General features: G+C 55.1%; 1 protein-coding gene across 1 annotated transcript in view; it reads right to left on the bottom strand.

Annotated features, from left to right (window-relative positions):
- The window catches only part of PLXNA1 (plexin A1), a 260,073-nt gene that overhangs the window by 193,997 nt on the left and 56,848 nt on the right, over positions 1–9,228 (bottom strand).

The following is a 9,228-nucleotide window of genomic DNA, read 5'->3' as shown; positions in this document are numbered from 1 at the left end:
GGAAAGAAAGGAAAGAATTCGGAAAGGAAAGGTGGGTGATGGAAAAACAAAAGACAGCAAATTTTTTTTCTATTTTCGAAAGATTGACTGATTGATGGGGAAGGAAAAGAATAGAGTAGAAAAAGACAGAAAGAGAAGCAAGAATGAAGAGAAGGAGAAGGAGAGAGACAGAAAAGGAAAGAGATACATGCAGGACAAATGAGTTAGGAGTGGAGAGAGAGACAGAGACAGAGACAGAGAAAGAGAGACAGAGAGAGAGAGAAGGGAAGAGAGAGAGAGAGAGAGAGAGAGAGAGAGAGAGAGAGAGAGAGAGAGAGAGAGAGAGAGAGAGAGAGAGAGAGAGAGAGAGAGAGGAAAATAAGTACTCAAATAGGAGAGATGAGACACAATAGTACTTAGGCTGAAAAGGATCTAAGAGGTCACCTACTGACCAATCTCATTTTATGGATGGCAAAACTGAGGCCAAAAAAAAATTAGCCAAGTGCCCAAGGTCGCATGGATATTAATTAGCACAGCCAAGGAAGAAAGAGAGGAAGGGAGACAGAAGCTATGGCCACAGATGCAAGGAAGAAAGGAGGTGAGCCTCCCTCCCCTTCATTCCAGGATAACATCACTCTTCTGAAAGGTTTTCTCTAGAATAAAAAGGACCTACATTAACCCTATAGATCCTGGGTGACAGACTAAACCCCAAATGGCAGCACAACCCATGTCCAAGTCCTGCTGCCAATCTCTCAGCTATTTGCTGATGAGAAAGAAAATACTATTCCTCATTGTGAGGGTGCCAGGTGACCAGCAGTGCCCTAGTGCTGGCATCTCATCCCGGCTATCCCCTAATTGAACCCTTGAGGAAGTAGCCAGATGGCATGCCATGGCCCATGCCAGGTGGCAGCGTCTGTCCTGGAGAGGCAAAAGAAGGGTCAGCATGTGGCAAGGCGGAATTCACCTTGGGGCTTTGGATTCAATCCCACAAATGGACATTTTCTCATCTCCAGGCTCACTAAAAACCAAAGGCAGATGTGGTGAGTCCAGGGAGAAGAAAAGTCTTTTTAGATTCAATTCAACCGCTGGTCACTCCAGTTCTATTTGCTGTGCACCGGCTGTTTCCAGGCAGGCTTCTACGGGTCACCAGTCCCTGGCAAAGCCTGTATTCAGGGACCGTCTTCATAGCCCAGGGCGGAAGAACAGCTAGCTCACTGGGGTTTGAGTCACAGGGTTTTTCAGTTATGTATGACCCTGGGCAACTCATTTCCTCTCTCTTTGTCTCTCGGTTTCTTTGTATGTCGATGAACTAGACAGAGGATCCCTCAAAGCTCTTACAGCTCTACTTCCCAAGGGGACACGACGATGGCACGACTAACACATACAGAGAGCACACTTAGCTTTTCTGGTGGCAGTAGAGGGGGGTGAGGTTTGCTCAGAGCTATCCTCACCCTCTAGCCCAACTGGCCTTATGCCCACAGGCACAAATCTATGGGATGATACAGGTCATTTGGCTTAGGAGTGACTGTTAGTGATTAAGGGACAATCTACGACCAGGGTCAGTTCTCTAGGACAAAACAAAATGAACTGACACACAAAGACTAGAGGCCAGGGCTTCATCTTCACTAGGACCTTGGTCTCCCCAGGGAGGGAGGGAGGGAGGGAGGGAGGGAGGGAAGAGGGGGGGGGGTGGAAAGAGGGGAGAGTCCTGTAGGAATGAGGACCACAGAATACAAAAGTAGGGAAGGATTTTAGAAACCATCAGCCTCCTTTAACAGAGGAAGGAAGTGACCCAATAAAAAGTCCCTTGGCTTTCTCAGGCAACACATTGACCCAGACTAGAGGAAGCTGACAATCAATCTCCAAGTATCTATTAAGCGCCTACTATATATGCTGGGAACTGACAGCCAGGTGGAAGACATCTGTGAGTGTTCCTGGCAACCCAGAGTGGTCTGGAGAACCTCAGTGTTCTGTGAGGAGCCCACGGGGACAAGGAGAGCCGGGAGGGGCAGGTCTGGGGCCTCAGTTGCCCTGAACCAGAAGTAGGAAAAGAGGCTTCAGCAGGTGGCCCGGGGTATGCAAAGTCACAGAGCCAAGGTAGTACCAAATTACCTCATTAAATTTCATTACATTAAGCTAGTTTCATGAATTTAACATCATCCCTGGACTATTGTTTGTCTGAAAATTAAATTACAGCAACATTTGTTCTTCCAATGAGTTTGTCAATTACAAGAAAGGCCAGTGGAGGGCAGATCAAACCGTGGGGAGGCGCTGAGGCCAGGGGAAGCCCCGCTAACTCGCTCCAGCCCTTTATCACCTCCAAAGGTGGGAGCAGGCCCTCCCTCGCCTACCCCTCACCTGCTGGGACCGGGGGAACAATAAGGAGATGCCTGGAGAAATCAAACATAGATTTTCCCACAAAGCAGCCAAATACTTAGCTTGTTCTCACAGGTCAAAGGAGAGTCGTTCCAAAGGAAAAAATGAAGTGTTTTCACACATTCACTTGTAAGCAATCTGGCTGTCCTTATGGATTTGGGGCCAGCTCAATCATTCCCCAATGATACGAGGACAGACTGGAGGGGTGGTTTGGAAGAACTTTGGAAAGGCAAAATGAAATGGGATGAAACCGACATTTTCTAAGTAGAAAGAAAAAAGACAAATAAATGATATCACTCAACCCGGAAAGGTTTGAGCTTTTCCTAAGAATTTTGTTTGTTTCTTTAACCTTTGCCTCCTTCTAAAGACCAAAGAATCACAAGGAGAAGGGTGCCCCGGTCACACAGCTAGGAAGTATCCGAAGCCACATTTGAACCCCAGCCTCCCAACTCCAAGCCTGGCACTCTATCCCCTGGGCCACCTAGCTGCCCCCTCAGCCCAAGGCTTTCAAGGCTACCTAGGTCAAAGGTTTTCAGCCTACAGTCCGTGAAATTTTCTTTTTTAATACTTTGATAATTATTTCAGTTTAATTGGTTTTCTTTGTAATCCTTTGTACTGTTTTATCCATTTAAAAATATGATTCTGAGGAGAGGCCCAGGGTCTAAAGGTCACATTAGACTACTAGAGAGATCCATGATACAAAAAATAGGCTTAAAAACTCCTGAACTCGTCCAGCCTTGATTTACAGATGGTAAAATGAGAGCCCGGAGGAGAGGAGCAAACTGGCCAAGTGACCTATACAGAGGTAATGGCAACGTTAGAAGGATGGAATGGACCCACTTCAAGCTTCAATACACACATTCCACCTGAAGCCAATAAGAGATGGAGGAGGTGGAGGGAAGAAGGGATTTGGAGGGGGAGAATTCAAATTCAGAAAGAGAAAGAAAAGGGGAAGGAGGAAGAGGAGAGGGGAAGAATGGGGAGAAACGAGAGGAAGGAGAAAAGAGAGAAGAAAAAAGGAAGGGAGAGAAACTGGAGGGAGGAAAGGCAGAAGAGGAGAGCAGGGAAATTAATGGGAGAAGAGAGGAGGGTAAGAACAAAAGGGAAGAGGAAAGAAGATAAAAGGAAATGAGCAAAAACGCTTATCTCAGGAGATTTCCCTCTTTTCCCCCAATCAATACAGCCACAGAATCTGCATGCAGCGCACTTATTTCCTGGCCTCCTCTGGGCTCATCCTTCAGACCCTGAAGGCCTGAGCTGGAGCCCCAACATGAGCAGGGGGGCACAAGGCTCCTCTCAAGGGTCTCAGGAAGCCCAGCCCCTGCCACTGGGCACAGGTGGCCCCAGGGGCTGGGCCTCTCTAGAAGACAAGAAGAGACTGGGGTGGGGGTGCTCAGCACCCTGACCTCAGAGAGAGGAAGAAGGACAGGAAGCCAGAGAAGGTGCTCAGAGGTCTGCCCAAGGCCCTTCAGGCCCTTCCCTGGTTCTGGGACATCTGAGAAGGCAAATCAGGCGGGAGCCTGAAGAGTTGCAGGGAGACAAATCCATGCAGTTCTGCTAAGAACTTTCTGACTCTGCCAGGGTTCCTGCTGTGGACGTTCTGCATGAAGAGGCTGGATGACTTCCAGCACACCCATGAGGGGAAGGAGCAGGGTGGGGGTGGGGAGCCAGTCATTAAGCACCTACTGGGTGCAACGCTCTCGGCCATGGGAATAAAGACACAAACATTCACCAGACTTGCCCAAGGCCAGAGAGTCCAGGAGTGCAACACACACTGCCCACAGATAAGAAAAACAAGATAACAAGAAGAGAGCTCACCAGGGGCAAATAAAGGAAATGGCCTTCCTTTGGAGGAAGCTCAGAAGCTGAGGCCTGCCTTCCAAGGCCTGGAAGAGGAGCAAAGGTGGAAGGAGGGAAAGGAGAATCCCAAATGCAGAATCGCAGCTGGAGGCAAGCAGTGGAGGCCTGTAAATGCTAGAAAGAGGCCGGGCATCTTTTGGGGGCAATCGAGTCAGGAGGGATCCTCTTGGCCACCTTGGCTGCTGCCAAGAAGCCTTTACAGGGTGCCTACTATGTGCCAGCCCGGCATGAGACCCTGCGGACACAGACACAAAGAATAAAACGGGCCCGACTCGGCCAGCTTGGACTCTAAGGAGGAGAGAGAGGCCGGACGCTCCGGAGGGGCTGCGGCCCTTTCTGTTTCTTCCTCTGTTCAAGGAGGGAAGGACCTCCTCTGGACCTCCCTCTCCCACAATCCTAAGACTTAGAGCTTCGGAAGACCTTGGAGATCACTGGTGCATTCCTCATTTTACAGATAAGGAAACTGAGGCCCGAGAGCCGCTCTGAACCCAGGTCTTCAGATTCCGAAGGCACCAGAGGAGGCAAAGCTATCACTGCCAGGAAAGCTCGGAGGGACGCGCTGAACAGATCCGTGCTCCTTGTCCCCTTTCTCCTTTCCTAGCGCCATGGCCACGGGCTCGACACTGCTCTGGCATCTAATAAATATAGCCAAAGACCAGGTGAAAACAGAGATGCCCGGGGTCTTTCCAGATCCCGGAGGTTTTCTGGGGGCCCCACAAGAGACGGACGACTCTGTGCCCCGCTGGGTGCCTGAGGCCTGCCTGGGAGGGGAGGAGAAAAGTGGGGTGCGCACCCTCACTCTGGGAAAGGATTCTGGGAGCCGCAGAGCCCCACTCCTTCCCCCCTCTGGGGCTGCCCCCCCCCAGGCGGCCTCATTAGCCCCACCAGCTCCGGAGGACAAAGAGGGGAGGAGGGGGAGGGAAGAGAGTGCGGGGAACCCTCTCTCCAGACAGAGGGAGGTGGCCGGCTTCTCTGGCCTCAGCTGTCAGGGCGGCAGTCTCTGGGGCTGTCCATCAGAGAGAATCATTAAACGAAGGGGGGTCCGGGAGGCAGAGGCCACAGCCCAGACTGGGGGAAGGGCGGCCGGCGGGATCTTGGGGGGAGGGGGTTCCAGAGGCCCAGCTCCCCTAGAGAACAATGCCCGCCTCATTGTTTGAGGCCCAGGGAGGTCTGGGCAGGGAAGGACAAGACAGAACGGGAGAGCAGCCACTCTGCACACCCTCCCTCACACTCAGACAGACAGACAGACAGACTGCCTTCCCACCCCTACCTCCTTCCTGGAGCCAGATGGGGTTTGGGCTCTGAAGAGGAAGGGAAGAAGCTGGGAGGGGAGAGAAGAGAGGGGGGCAAGGGGGAGGGGGCAGCCAGTTCTGCAGCACAACAAAAGGGCCTTGTAGGCCATAGACAGCTGGGGAGAGGTCCCCCTTGTCCGCCGGGGGCTCTTGGCTCCAAACGGGGCCCAGAAGGAGGCAGGCAGGCACATGACGACCATACGAGAGTCCCCTGCTCTGGCCCCGGGGGAAAGTGAGGGCCCCGAGAAGCTGGCTGGGTCCCTGCTCCGAGGCTTCTTCACGAAGCCCCAAGTCATCCCGGAGGTAGACGTGAGGGCAGGGAGCGGGCTGGGGCACAAGGTGGGACACGGCCCATGCAAAGGTGCAGAGAGGGGAAATCCAGGTCAGGGGCCTGAAGGAAGAGGCAGAAAGGCAGCCCGTTCCCTGGGCACTCGCCACAGAACCCCAGCTGGAAGCCAAGTCACAAGACCTGGGTTCTAGGCCAGGCTCAGCCAGCACTTGCTAGGTGCCCCTGGGCTAGTCACTGCCCTCCTGGAGCAAACATTCCTCCCTGGTCTAAATGAAGGGGAACCTCTCACAGGTTTCTTCCAGCTCCTCCACTCCATGAGCGGCCTAAGCTGAGGGACTGCAGCACCTGAGTACGGCACCCCGGGGGCTCCAATTCACAGGGGACGCTCAGAGATGGGCAGGGGGGAGAGACACAGAGACATGGAGAGAGACAGAGGCAGAGAGACAGAGAGAGATAGAGACACAGAGACAGAGAGAGACAGAGGCAGAGAGGCAGATAGAGACAGAGGCACAGAGGCACAGAGACAGAGAGAGACAGAGACACACAGAGAGATAGAGGCAGAGAGAGACAGAGGCAGAGAGACAGATAGAGACAGAGGCACAGAGGCACAGAGACAGAGAGAGACAGAGACACACAGAGAGATAGAGGCAGAGAAAGACAGAGGCACAGAGGCACAGAGACAGAGAGAGACAGAGACACACAGAGAGATAGAGGCAGAGAGAGACAGAGGCAGAGAGACAGATAGAGACAGAGGCACAGAGGCACAGAGACAGAGAGAGACAGAGACACACAGAGAGATAGAGGCAGAGAGAGACAGAGGCACAGAGGCACAGAGACAGAGAGAGACAGAGACACAGAGACAGAGAGAGACAGAGGCAGAGACACAGAGAGAGACAGAGACAGAGAGAGACAGAGACACACAGAGAGATAGAGGCAGAGAGAGACAGAGGCACAGAGGCACAGAGACAGAGAGAGACAGAGACACACAGAGAGATAGAGGCAGAGAGAGACAGAGGCACAGAGGCACAGAGACAGAGAGAGACAGAGACACACAGAGAGATAGAGGCAGAGAGAGACAGAGGCACAGAGAGAGATAGAGGCAGAGAGACAGAGAGAGACAGGGAGAGGGAGAGACAGACAGAGAGAGATGAGAGCCAGCGCCAGACAGAGAAATGGGGGAGGAGGGAGGGGGCAGAGAATCTCCCAAGTGCCCGTGTGCGCGGGCACCATCCCGGGCCCTGAACACACAGAGACGGCAGTGACCGTCTCCCCTGCAGGTCTTGCCGTCCTCGGGAGAGCTCCAGCTGCACATACAGACGATAAGGCTGAGTACGAGGTCCCGGGGAGCTGGGGGAGGCCCTGCACCCCAGGGATGACTGCAGACTTCATTCACATACAAAGTGACCCTGGAGAGGCGGCAGCGCCCCCCAGACGTAGCGGCGGCCTAACACCGCAGAGCCCGGAGAAGGGCTGCCGCATCCGGCCTGAGGAGTCCCAGAGGGGCTGAGAGGCCCCCGGCAGTGTTCATACACGCGCAGGGGTGGGTACAAACTGTTCGCCCGTCAGGTGATGGGGAGCAGAAGCCCCCTCGGTCCGGGCCTGCAGGGCCTTCTGGCCCGCTCCTCGCGGCAGCCGAGGACTCTGAGCCCCTCGCCGCCGCCCGCCTTAAACTCATACATCCGCAGAGCGGAAGGGCTGGGCCATGAGGGCCCAGCGACTCGCTAGGAAGGCCCTGAGGCCACATTTGAATCCGGGCCTTCTTGTCTCCAGGCCGGGCTCTCGACCCACTGAGCCACCTGCTCCCCCTCCAATATGCTGTGGCCTGCCCCTCCCGGCCCCCACGAGGAGCCGGAGGGTCTACGACATCTTCCAGATCCCCCAAGAGCGGTCTGTCGTCCTCCGGCCTGGAGAGGCTGACTCTCTGGTGAGGCTCTCTGGGAGGAGGGAGCTCGTGAACCCAGCTGTGACGCGCTGCTGTCACGGACACGGGCAAAGTCCTTCCAGAAGGCATGGCTGAGATGGAGTACAAATTCCGGGAGACGAGCCCTGAGGAGTAAAGAGGGGGTCCCCGGCCTCGAGGCCAGGCGCCCTACAACCCTGTAGGAAGGCAACTGGACAGGAAGCTCGGAGGCGAGAGGCCAAGTGACCCTGCCCAAGCCCCAGCTCCGGCAGAGGGCCACTGGACGAGCTCAGACCCTCGTCCCCCTCCCCTGGGCTACTGCCATCACGTCCTCCCGGGGCTCCCCCGCTCATCTCTCGGGTGTCCCCTCGGCACCCCCAAGCCGCTACAGCGATCTCCCTAAGCATGGACCCGAGCAGAGCCTCCCCTGCCCCAACAGCTCCCAAGCCCTCCTCCGGCCAGCAATTCTCGGGGCCAGCTGGGGCCCGCCTCTCCCTTCTCCCCATTCGGCACCCTGTGCTGGGCTCTCCAAGGCCCGCCGCGGGCTCCTGACGCCCCGGGTTCCGCCCTCGTCTTAGGGCACAATCGCCAGTCCTTACACAGGGCTTTCGAAGTTGGGAAAGAGCTGTGTGTCTGTCAGGAGGTGATTGGGGTACAGTGCGCAGGGCTGGAGACAGGACCCCGGACAAGGCGCGGGGCCTTGGTCTGCCCCCCTTTCCTCAACTGGCTCTCGGGAGCGCGCAATGAGACCCCGCGTGCGCGAGCCTCACAAAACTCAACATACCGCGTTAGGACTCTACTCTTTCACGCGAGCCTTACAACAATGCGGGGGGGGGGATCCCCACTTTACAGAGGAGGAAAACAATGCGGGGGGGGGGGTATCCCCACTTTACAGAGGAGGAAACTCAAGAGCTGACGTGATTTGCGCAGGGTCACAGAGCCAATAAATGTCTGAGCGGGGATAGAAATGAGCTCCCCGAGCACAGCTCTGCTTCCAGCCAACCTTTCCCCGGGCTTGGGAATGTACCACACCACATCCCTTTCTGGAACTCTATCAAGGACGGTCTCCGAGGCCGCCTCCTCCATGCAGTCTTCCCTGAGTCTTAAAAGGCTGAACAGGAGCGCTCCTCCATCCTCCACCTGTAGCTCAGTCCCTATGGCCCTCTGGCAGTCACCAGGGCCTATTTCTCTCTTAGCAGCCAGCCTGGGAGTTTGTCCGAGAGAACTCCCCTCTGTACCCTCTGCAGAGCCCAGCAGAGCTCCCTGCCACAGAGGAGGTGCCCGAGAAGCACATGAATGAATGAATGAATGATGACTGTTCTCCTTCCCCTTCTCCCTGGCATTACCTGACTCAGCCTCCCTGGCAAGCTCAGGTCCTGGCGGCCTTTCCCCAGCCCTCGGTGCTTCAGCTGAGATAATAACCTGGTAGAGGCCATTCCAGGCAGCCGGGGTGTGACCAGCACTTCCAGCAGGAGGGAGAGGCCTGGGAAAACTTTCCCAAACGCCACTGGGGGCTACTCCTCCTCTAAAAG

This window comes from Monodelphis domestica, chromosome 7, assembly GCF_027887165.1.
Source record: "Monodelphis domestica isolate mMonDom1 chromosome 7, mMonDom1.pri, whole genome shotgun sequence".
NCBI lineage: Eukaryota > Metazoa > Chordata > Mammalia > Didelphimorphia > Didelphidae > Monodelphis > Monodelphis domestica.
This window is presented reverse-complemented; position numbering and strand designations above follow the sequence as displayed.